This window comes from Sinocyclocheilus anshuiensis, unplaced genomic scaffold, assembly GCF_001515605.1.
Source record: "Sinocyclocheilus anshuiensis isolate Anshui unplaced genomic scaffold, SAMN03320099.WGS_v1.1 scaffold2849, whole genome shotgun sequence".
Classification (NCBI taxonomy): Eukaryota; Metazoa; Chordata; class Actinopteri; order Cypriniformes; family Cyprinidae; genus Sinocyclocheilus; species Sinocyclocheilus anshuiensis.
This window is the reverse complement of record NW_015541042.1, coordinates 35,460-48,157: the sequence shown is the minus strand read 5'-3', so window position 1 is coordinate 48,157 and position 12,698 is coordinate 35,460. Positions and strand designations below refer to the sequence as shown.

Sequence of the window (12,698 nt, the reverse complement as noted above, 5' to 3'; positions counted from 1 at the left end):
AGCAGATGGAGTAGAAGTCCACCATGGTGGGACAGATGAAATCGTAACAGCACAGAGAGGTTAGAAACTGCCTATGTGTCCTTAACAGGACAGGCAGAGAGTTCAGGGGCAACCTCCATGGTGTTTACTTGGAAGGCTGAATGTTCAGAGAGGACCTCCAAGGCCGTGACAGGACAGGCAGAGGATTAAAAAACGGCCTTTGTAGCCATGACTGGGTAAGCAGAGGGTTTAGAGACCTCCTCAGTGGCTGAGACAGGACATGTAGGGGGTTCTGGGTTTGCCTCCTTGGCACACTGAGGGTTTGAGAACGGTCACTACTGTTTCGGGAGAATCTGGAATGGATGCCGCCACCTTGGGAGGATCTGGAGTGGACACTGCTACCTCGGGAAGATCAGGAGAAGTGTGTACAGCCCACACACACAAAATGGCAACTGCCATTACTGGAAGGGCAGCAGATTGTGGATGCCGGCCAGCCGTCTGTATCAACATCAACGGAGGGCCCGCCACACTGGGCACCAGTCCGCCTCGAGACGGGTCCAGTGGCCGAGATGGTGGAGGCCGATAACAACTAACCAATAATTGGTGCAGGAGGATAAGCTGCATACCTGCTGAATCCACAGTTGACGGTCAGTTGTTCTGTAATGTTGTGGAAGCAAGGGTAAACAGGCAGAGGCGAAGATCTATTTGCAGGCAGTTAAAAAATAACTAAAAAAAACACCAAGAACAAGAAACAAAACACCAGCAAAACAGCAACCATTACAATCAAACAACTGACAAAGCACAAGAGAAACACAAGGGCTATATATACACAGGAGGCTAACCAGCTTGACAAGATAAGATACACCTGGGGAGACTAATCAAGGGGAACCAATGAACAAATGGACTACATTATGACTACAAAAACATGGGAAATAGAAAGTGTCCAAGACAAGACACAGAGAACATATAATATGGAGGTTTACACTACACAACATCAGAAAGATCAGGACCTTCCAACCGTGCATGCTTCACAACTTCTTGTCCAGGCCCTTGCCATTTTTAGGCTGGACTACAGCAATGCTCTTCTGGCTGCACTTCCATCATGCGCAATCAAACCTCTACAAATGCAAAAGAATGCAACAGCATGACTGGTCTTCAACAAGCCCAAGAGCCCACGTCACACGTTTCTTTATCTCGCTGCATTGACTCTTGGTTGCAGCTCACATCAAGTTCAAGACACTGATGCTTGCATACAAAACAGCCACGGGCTCTGCACTTTCCTACTTCCACTTTCTCTTTTAAGTCTTCATCCCCTCCAGAAACCTGCGGTCGGTGAGTAAGTGTCGCATTGTGGTACAATTACAGACATGCAAAAAATCAATTTCCAGAACATTTTCGTTCACTATTACAAGCTGGTGGAATGATCTTCCCAACCCCAATCTGGAACGCCAAATCCCTGACAATATTCTAGAAAACTCACCTCTTCCATGAACACTTAATTGCGTCCTGCTAAAACAAAAATAAATAAAAACCTCTGCTTCCACCACTTCCTTAATTCCTCCCTATTCTAGTTTGTATTTTTGTAACAATGTCTGACATTTGTAAGTAGTTTTGGATAAAAGCGTCTAAGAAATTAATAAATGTAAATATGCACAATTTTTTGATATTTGGATGCTGTTCAGTGAAGCTATGTAAACAAATAAAATGGAGCAGACGTGACTGAATATGAAAATTACAGATTCATTTTGCATGTTGCACGTTGCCACATAGTTTCAGTTTTGTTGACCGTGAGAGGTGGCACGAAATTTGACGAAGGCGGCCACCTTGCAATTCTTTATGCAGGAAAAACCCTGATCTCTCATTTACGCATGCATCACCAGATCGTTTTATGAGATCATAGATTTGGTTTAGATTGCAGCATTGATGGACAATTTATATTGTGACCAGGATATATCATATCATCCAGCCTTACTCTGTGCCTCTCCTGATGTACTCTGGCACTCCTTCATTGACATTTTGAAAACCCCTGTCTTGCTATATAAAGATTAGTCATGCAGACAGTATTTCAAGTCATGATGTTTAGGCCAAAATGCTGATGTTGCTGATTAGCCACCTAATGACTGCTCAATCAAATACAAAAAACTAACAGTACTATGATTATTGTTGGATCTTATGATAAATTGTTTCTGATGTTCTTTGTTTTTAAGTTGCTTTGGATAAAAGCATTTGCTAAATGAATAAATTTAGATGTAAACTGTAATCTGCATCAATTCATCAACAACAATGTCCAAATATTTAGTCTGCTTTGTCAATTAATGTTTCAAATATCAATAATGCAAAAATATTTGTATGCTAAAATTAAATGAAATTAATAAACATACATTTTTACTAGTGCTGGGCAACGACTAATCGTGATTAATCACATCCAAAATAAAAGTTTTTGTGTGTATAATACGTATGTGTGTACTGTGTATATTTATTACATGTATTTACATGTATATATTTATATTCATATAATTTATATCTTATATAAATATATTCAATATATAAACGTTACATATTTTTCTTAAATATATACATGCATGTGTGTGTATTTATATATACATAATAAATACACACACATATATTATATACACAAAAACTTTTATTTTGGATGCTATTAATCACAATTAATCATTACCCAGAACTAATTTTTACCCAAATATTTAAAAACATACCATTAGTCTCTGAGTTAAGCTCCAGAGGTCTGGCTCCATTGGTGTCTTCATCACTGTCAACAATCCTGATCGTCATCCTCATCTGTAAAATCTTACAAAACACACAATGGCATAGTATGTTTAACTTCAATTCTTCCATTTTAGTAGCTACTCAATTTATATATATATATAAAAAAAAAACACGGATTAAACAAATGTTTATTTATTAAATTTATATTATACTATTAATTACAACTATACCTCTGATTTCATCAAGAGTTTTTCCTCTTAGTTCAGGCAGTTTACCCTGTTCAAGGGCTAGAAGCAGGTGGTGAAATTTTGGCCACCTAAACTGTTGCATCAGGTAATCTACTGTATAATATTCACGATGCACATTAATATTGTGGCTTAAAAAGTCTGCTAGTTGGTCCATTTCATTATTTTTTAGATTCAGAATTTGGGAAGTCGTTGCCACTTGTTTCCTCAGTTGTGTGGATCTTAGGTACTGTGGATGAGTTGCTCCACACTCAGCAGCAAATCTTTTAAGACAGTCATGACCTCTGTAATAGCTAGTGCACTTTGGTATTGCAAAGAGGAATAAATTATCGTGTGGAACACCACATTCTTTCCGCTTCTCAACAAGCAGTTCCAGAGCTTTAGTGATCTTCACTAATCTTTAGGATCTTTAGTGATCCTCGCTTTCCTTTCAGCTCAACTCTTCTGAAATATTTGCACAATCGCTTCTCATATGCTGAAAGTCCCAGCTCCTCAAAAGCATACGACGCATCTCTTTGAAGGAAATTTTTTAGAGGCGTCTTGGAGACCTCTCTAACACGTCTTCTATTGAAAAGGATGATCCTGGTCAGTGTTAGCTTCGCGAGACATGTATAGTTGTGCTCCGATGTCTTTTGGCTAAGTTCCTGGAAGGCTGATTCTGCACTTCTTTGTAGATAGTTGTTAAGCTTTTCGATGTCTTGAGTGAGTGGCAATTTGGTGGGCTTGTAGTATTTTGCGTCACTAATGGTGCATAATGCAGTGTGAGATATATATTCTGACCACTTTGTTTTATACAGTTTCTGGAATGATTCTGCACTGTGTGCCAACTCTGCGTCTTCACCAATAAGAGCATGACAGTGGAGTATTTCACTAACTTTTAAGAGGGAGTGTCCAATTTTTAAAGCTAGGCTTGGAGATTGATAAGAATGTGTGCTTTTGTGAAATCCTGCAGTTTCTTTAACTGCTTGTATGACACTTATAAAATTTGCTGGATTCATGGCATCTTCAAAAGTGGCAGATGGACATTTTTTGCACAATGTTAGTAGGAATCTTCCCAGTTCGCGAACCTTTTGGCGTATATACTCATGCTTTGTTTTTTGAAATCCATGCCGATTATACTGAGATTGAGCAAATTGAAGAAGCCCAAAATCATTTCTCACCACACGTGCGATTTGATCTTCATTCATGTGACTCAATCATTTCATTAACCCGTCATCAATTTTTCCAGAGAATGCAGACTTTGCCACTCCTGCAATACCAAGAATTCTCTCTCTACCTCCAGTAGCCGCGTGTTTTTTTGCTGGTTTGCATTTGCATCTTCGCATGTGCCTCCAAAGTTCCTGACGCACAAACATTCCCTTACAGTGCAAACAATACTCATAATTGTTGTGTATTAAACCTGTGCGTTTAACTGCTCGTCGTTTTACTTTTAATGTACCTTCTCCTTTTTTAAGGACATTATTGTTGTGTTTGAAGTTGCCTCGGTTTCTCAGGTTTTCCAAAAGTTGTTTTCTTTTTTTTGGATCCAACAGGTAAGCTAAGTACCTGAGCTACTTCCATGTTTTCTTGGGCATGTACTTTAAAATGTCGTGTGATTTTTGATTGTGCTTTTCCACAAACGAAGCAGACAAACTTCATACAGTGAAGCAAGCTGATAAAGTATAAATGATAATTTAATCAGTTCAAGTGGAAATGGTTGAACGTAAAGAAGCTAGCCACAAATGAAGACTGATTTAAAAAAAAAAACCTGAGATTTTCAAATACTAATCACATAAAATATCATTTGATAATTTCAATATTACCAATTGTTTACTATTTGTTATTAAAAACTGGCCAATACTTCTTAATTTAGTGTCATTCAAAATATCGATAAAAATCCACAGGATCTTGGAAATTACCTTTGCATTTGACTCCAATCCATTTCATAGAGGAGAAAGGTCCATGGCAAGTCACACATTTCTCAAAAGAAGAGAGTTGTTCGGTTTTTATAGTGTTTTTTACAAACTGAAAAAGAAAGTAAACAACACGAGTAGTTATAGATTTACCAATTTAAATGGCAATCAAGTTAGATTTGAAATCACCTCTAAATAAAACATCTTATACATTACTTTTTTTTATTTGAAACAAAAATTACACCAATGTTCATTTTTCATGTAAGTAATTAAAAAAGACCTCTCAGTCAATCAGATTTGAGGACCAAAAATATAGGACTACTGAAGCAAGACGCAAACCACAACAATGGACAGAGCTGGGTAGATTACTTACAAATTGTAATCCGTTACTGATTCCAAATTATATGACAAAAATTGTAGTTAGTAACGTAATCCATTACATTACACATTTTAGGTAATATAATCAGACTACTTTTTGATTACTTTTGACCCAACTTGTTCATCAAATTACTTTAAATAGTATGATCTTGTATCATATTGATATAAAAATACAAAGAGTAAGAAAACATATTCCATTTGTTGTAATTAACAACATGAAGTGCATTGAACATTATGTTATGTCAAGGTTTCCCAAACGGGTGTTTGTGAAGGAACTGCAGGAGGTTTATGAGTTTATTGAAAAACTAATAATTAATTAAATAATAAAAAATGTTAAATTACAATATAGTTTTAAAATCAATCAAAATAAAAAATTTATTTAATAAAATGAAATAATTTGTTTACCTGCATTTCATGTGACCATAACCAACGTCAGATAACCAGTGAGCATGCAAATGTGATACTTAATTATTAAAATATATATTTATTAAAACCATATTAGGTGAAAGCGAATCAGTTGACAACAAAGTTTGTGAATTTGCGCGTTTTAATGTGTTTGAAAGACAAAAGCCTTCCAAAGACATAGAAATACATGTTTAAATTAGCTACAAAGTGATAATTCAAATAAAAATCAGTGTTCATCAGTAGTGGATGCAATGTTGAAACACTTCTTAAACCTGAAATGATTTTTGTAAATTCAGTGGTCAAATTCGGTGTCGCCATCTGACTAATGACTGATCTTTGTGTGAATGTCCACAAAACTTGAAGACTTTCTGAATGTATGTAAGCAATAGGCTATTTTAGAAAGGAAAATTGAAAAGATGAAGAGAAATTAGGGAGAATCAATAAATTATGAATAATTTATTGCTATTGTGTAAATACCGTAATCATGTAATCCATAAAAAAGTAACTGTAGTCTGACTACAAGTATTTTAAAATGCAATTTAATCTAATTACAAGCAGTGGCGTAACTTTGCTTTCGGTGACAGTGCTTGCATGTTTTTTTTCTTTGTCCCCACAAGAATACCAACATCTCTGGTTTAAGAAGCGGTCTTTTACTTGACTTAAGCGTGAAAACCATCAATATTCACGTCATTTTTGCTGAGCGCACCTTCTGCAATTAATAGTAAATATAACCAAAACAGGTTATTATAATTTTTATATGAATACTAAAATAAATATAAGGAAAACTCGCCCACTCGATTTTGTAATATTCTTTAATTTTGTAGTCCGTATGAAAAGGTGCATTTCTATTAAAGGCACATCCATGTGGAGAAGGCGAGCCAGCGTCGGCATTCGGCAACCCGACACTGACTCAGATAGCACTAGTTTATTAATAAATAATTAAAATGCACAAAGCACAATGCACAAAGTCAAGGGAAGATGGCGCCAGTGTGTGTGGCCGGCCGTCTGTTGCTCCCGGTTGCATGGATGTTTGTCCTGTTTTTATCGATTGTTTTAAATACTGCAGACTCTCTACTGGTGTATGATTGCCAAACACTTCTTGGCATTAGATCAGCTATGGAAAATACGGCAATCTACAATGTTAATGTTAATCGGGGTGGAAGAAACAATTCGCCTCTTCCTCCACTCCTGCGTGGATTACCTGCTTATCTCTGTTGGACCCTATGCTCTCTCGGGAGAAAGAAGCGATCTAGACGCCGTGGTAAACGAGGTGGTCTGGGTATGTGCTTTGACGGTCTTGGGATCCCGCGTATAAGTGGCTGGTACCTTTAATCGGCGTAGATAAGGAGCCTCTGGTTAACATTCATCGGCCACCCCGTCTCAGAAGAGCTGGTGTGGATGCTTCTCTCCTTCGGCCTTTTGACCGCGTATCTTCATCGCTGGAAGACTCATCTCCAGTGAGGATAGCCTTGGTGAATGCTAGATCACTAGCTAACAAGTCCTTTATTTTGAATGACTTTTTTACTTCCAAGGACCTGGGCATGTTGTGTGTGACGGAGACCTACTAGATTTGGTTTTATCATATGGCTTGCCTATTGGTAATATTGAAGTCTGTGATGCCATTTTCTCTGATCATCTGCCTGTTTTATTTGAGATATGTTCCCCTTGTGACTCTAAAGCGACTGCTCCAACCCGTCTCTGTCGTACGATCAATCCTTCAACTGCTCAATTGTTTTCTGAGGCTTTTAATGGCATTGATGATGATTATTTAATGTCCTCATATGGCCTTAACACCGATGACTTAACCTCACTGTTCTCTTCAACCTGCCAAAGTATTTTGGATACAGTGGCCCCTTTTAGGATGGTTTGAGAAAAACCTAGAGTTCAACCATGGCTGAATGCTACTACTCGAGCTGTAAGGTTTGAGTGTAGAAGGGCGGAACGCGGCTGGAAGAAGGATAAATTGCAGATCTCTTTCGATATTTTAAAGGAGAACTTGTCTAAATATCAAAAAACTGTTAGATCTGAGAAATCAAAGTATCTCTCAAATGTTATCTGTAAGAACTCTCATAAGCCAGCTGTGCTGTTCAGTACTATTAATGCGGTTTTGAACACTCCCCAAGCTACTTGTTTAGAGCCCTCTGCTGAAATGTGTGAGAAATTTTTACACTTTTTTTAGCAATAAGATTGAGGCTATTAGAGCTAATATTTCTCTCCCATTGACTTTTTTACCCGTTTCCACTGAGTGCTCTGCTGTTTTTAATCAGTTTGAGCCGGTGTCTCTTACCTCATTGAGGGAGATCATTGTTAAAATGAAATCATCCTCATGCGGCATGGATATTGTTCCACCTTGTCTTCTGAAAGACTCATTTGAAACTGTTGGTCCTAAAATTCTTGCAATTATTAATAGTAGCCTAGCCTCGGGAGTCGTACCTAAGTCTTTTAAACATGCAGCAGTGGAACCAGTAATCAAGAAATCTAACTTGGATTCATCAGTCTTTGCTCACTTTAGACCTATCTCAAAACTTCAGTTTCTTTCCAAACTACTGGAGAAGGTAGTATTTGGACAATTGAATTCATTTTTAGATCTACATGGTATTCACGAAGTGTTTCAGTCTGGTTTTAAATCTTTACACAGTACAGAAACTGCACTGTTGAAGGTTTTTAATGACTTGTTACTTGCTACTGACTCAGGGGACTGTGCGATTTTAATTCTACTAGACCTTTCGGCTGCATTTGATACTGTAGACCATCAAATGTTTTTTTTTTTTTTTTTAATCCCCCTAATTAGATTATGAGGAATGATTTGTTGATCTTGTTTTCCCTTTAATACATACCTTCCGCAATATATTTTTCAATTACTTTCAAAAAGTGGTAGGGACAATATCAACCCTGGCAAAAAGTGGTGGGGACATGTCCCACCCGTCCCACCCGCAAATTACGCCTATGATTACGAGTACTTAATTTTTGAAATTCGATTATGTAATCAGTTACTACCCAGCTCTGACAATGGGTTATGGCTATGTCTTAGTTTGATGGCTGATCAAAATAAACAGTAAAATAAGTGACTGAGCAATTCACTACGAAAGGGCACATTTAATTTAGGAAAACACGGTAAGTGTTTTCATTTTTGTCATGGTCACAGTTTCTGTTATTCTAAACGAAAATACCAATTAATTTTCACTTGGTTGCCAAGTACAAGAACTAAAGTAGTTATCATGATAAAACATCTTTTAAAATATGATAATGGTGTGGTGTGGGTAAGGAGGACTGATATTGGGTGATATAGACCGGCACATAGTCAATGTTCAAATTTAATAGAGTTAAGATTTTGGCTTTGTGCAGGCCAAACAAATTGTTTCACCCAAGATTCAGTAAAGCATTTCTACATCTCGCTTTGTGGAAAGGTGCATTATTATACTGGAATAAAAAAAAGAGCCTTACACACTAGGGGTGTGCAATATACAGTATATTGTCTATGACAGTGGGGCTCAACTGAGGAGGCACAACCCCCAAATAACTTGAAATTATAAGTATATTCAATTCACCAATTTAGAATTAGTGTTAAATAAAAAAAATAAAAAATAACAGCACTACTCTCTTGTACGTATTCTGTGATATTGTGTTGTGGAGCAACTCCATCCGTTTCTCATCACGCTGTGTGATATACAGACTGAACGATGGCTCAAAACGCCGACCGCTGTATGAACAAACTGCCATCCAAATGTTTTATTAAGGAGGACTTACCTGAAACTACTGGTGTCTCCGTTTCACCTGGCCTTTGTGCACCCTTTGCTTGCTCATTGGCTTCAAACATAGCTTTCTGTAGAAAAATATACAGAATAATTAAAGCATGTCAACATATTCTGTTACACCAAATACACAAAATAATGATCTTTAAAAAAGCATCATATGACCCCTTTAAAGAATGGCAATCTTTGATGTTGCAAAGACACAAAAATAATCTAATATAATTACCCTCAGACCAGCTTAAATAAAAGAGCTGCACCTCCAGACCTCTTAGGTATGAAAAAAAATGTTTAAATTTGTAATGAAATTAACGCTCATGCCTCATGTACGTCATCTTACATTTCAATAGGTGTGTTCGACATCAAAGCACCGCGAGAGCTATTCAAAAGAATTCGAAAACACCTACACAGTTGATTGGTCTAAACATTAGCCCCGCCTCCACTCAGTCACACCAGCCAGAGCCTCCTGATCCACTAACTAACTGAACTGTAGTAAACGCGATATAATGGCGATACACGGATAATGACTGATAAAACTATGTTTTTACTAGCAGACAACTACAGTGGATACTGTAACATTCATTAGTGTTACTTAGACGATGCTGTGTCCTCAAAATGCCTTGAAGACTCAAATGCAGCCTAGTTTGTGATTCCAGTGCGGGAGAGGTGGGTCTGACTCCGAGCTACTTTTACACTGTTGCCGCGCGTTATTATTCAAGTTAGCAGTTAGCGGTTTTTCTCTATTTAATTTTTGGTTTTGTGCTGGTAATCCTATTGGTATATTTTGCATGCTAATGATAGGAATCTATCCATTGATGTGATTGGTTATTGAAGTTTGTGAGGACAAACTTTCAAACCGCGTTTCCGAGACAGCCTTTGGGAAACAGTTTTGAGGTGAAAATACTCAGCAATGGTGTTGATTATTGCACAAAAAATGTTTAAATTTGTAATGAAATTAACGCTCATGCCTCATGTACGTCATCTTACATTTCAATAGGTGTGTTCGACATCAAAGCACCGCGAGAGCTATTCAAAAGAATTCGAAAACACCTACACAGTTGATTGGTCTAAACATTAGCCCCGCCTCCACTCAGTCACACCAGCCAGAGCCTCCTGATCCACTAACTAACTGAACTGTAGTAAACGCGATATAATGGCGATACACGGATAATGACTGATAAAACTATGTTTTTACTAGCAGACAACTACAGTGGATACTGTAACATTCATTAGTGTTACTTAGACGATGCTGTGTCCTCAAAATGCCTTGAAGACTCAAATGCAGCCTAGTTTGTGATTCCAGTGCGGGAGAGGTGGGTCTGACTCCGAGCTACTTTTACACTGTTGCCGCGCGTTATTATTCAAGTTAGCAGTTAGCGGTTTTTCTCTATTTAATTTTTGGTTTTGTGCTGGTAATCCTATTGGTATATTTTGCATGCTAATGATAGGAATCTATCCATTGATGTGATTGGTTATTGAAGTTTGTGAGGACAAACTTTCAAACCGTGTTTCCGAGACAGCCTTTGGGAAACTACTCAGCAATGGTGTTGATTATTGCACTGGCACATGGTTTGTCTAAAAGCATATTAAAAATACCACATAGACAAATAAACAACATAAAAAAACTAACTTGATTTTCACTACAGGGGGACTTTAAAGCATGATATGAAATGGTAACACTTTACAGTAAGACTCCATTTGCATCATTAACTAAGGTTGATAAAAGCTGTAGTATTGTTCATTGTTAAAGTGTGTTAATTTTTTAACATTTACTAACAATTTTTTAAATTTTAAAGTTGCTTCTATTAGCATTAGATAATGAACTACAAACTAAATTTAATGATCAACATATAATTAATATTAACGGAGTATCTTACACTTATTGCAAATAGCCCGCCTTGTTGGCAGAGGCTATTTACACTAACTCCGCCCACCAACGTGTGATTTGCTAGGCAACATTATAAAAAACGGCTATGAATCATCAGCTCCAGTGGCCAGATGGTAAAATGCGTGCTGTGGTCTTTTTGGTGCGATCGACCCGGGTTCGAACCAGCCTTTTGCCTAACTTTTTTTACTCCCTTTTCAAATCTCATATCACATCGTAAAGGCATTTATTTTCAATAAAAATTAAGGAAATAACCAAAAAGTTGAAAATAAAGTACCGGGTAGGTGTAGGGAGGGCTTTATTCTACCAATAAGGTGGAATCCATTTAATAATTTGAATTAAAATAATAATTTACACTCAATATGTTATTATTGCATACTGTTTTATACTGTAATACAATACTGAAGTGCAGATAATTGCCACTATTCGCAACAAGTAGTACAAATAGCAGAAAATCCTGCTATTTTAAAACAGTGTAAATAGAATCTATAGCTATCTGCACTTAGTGTAAATAGCATATCGCTAAAAATACTGCTATTTTCACTTAGTGTAAATAGCATATTTTCTTAGTGATAGATGCTGTTTACACTAAGTGCAAATAGCCGCTGCCTTAATATTAATATTTTCATTCATTTACAAAGAATGGTTCAGTACTGCTTATTTTTTTTAACAGTAAAGCACTATTTTAGTGTTTGTTCAGTATTCATTATATAATACATTAATAATTTACACTCAATATGTTATTATTGCATACTGTTTTATAATGTAATACAATACGGAAGTGCAGATAATTGCCACTATTTGCAACAAGTAGTATAAATAGCAGAAAATCCTGCTATTTTAAAACAGTGTAAATAGAATCTATAGCTATCTGCACTTAGTGTAAATAGCATATCGCTAAAAATACTGCTATTTTCACTTAGTGTAAATAGCATATTTTCTTAGTGATAGATGCTGTTTACACTAAGTGCAAATAGCTGCTGCCTTAATATTAATATTTTCATTCATTTACAAAGAATGGTTCAGTACTGCTTATTTTTTTGAACAGTAAAGCACTATTTTAGTGTTTGTTCAGTATTCATTATATAATACATTATACAGTGACCTGAGTAAGATATTTTACAGAAAAGATGTTTACATTTAGTCCACAAGACAAAAAAATAGCTGAAATTGTTAAAATAACCCCATTCAAAAGTGGTTCTTAATAATAATGGTTCTTAATACTGTGTGTGGTTACCTTGATGATCTACGACTGTTTTTTTGTGTTGTGATGGTTGTTCATGAGTCCCTTGTTTGTTCTGGACAGTTAAACTGAGCACTGTTCCTCAGAAAAATCCTTCAGCTCCTGCAGATTCTTCAGTTTTCAAGCATCTTTTGCATATTTGAACTCTTTCCAGCAGTGACTGTATGATTTTGAGATCCATCTTTTCACACTGAG

General features: G+C 36.7%; 1 pseudogene; it reads right to left on the bottom strand.

The window, feature by feature from the left end:
• Positions 1-240: 240 nt before the first annotated feature.
• On the bottom strand, positions 241-4,589 carry LOC107690570 (uncharacterized; annotated as a pseudogene).
• Between the last annotated feature and the right edge of the window lie 8,109 nt (positions 4,590-12,698).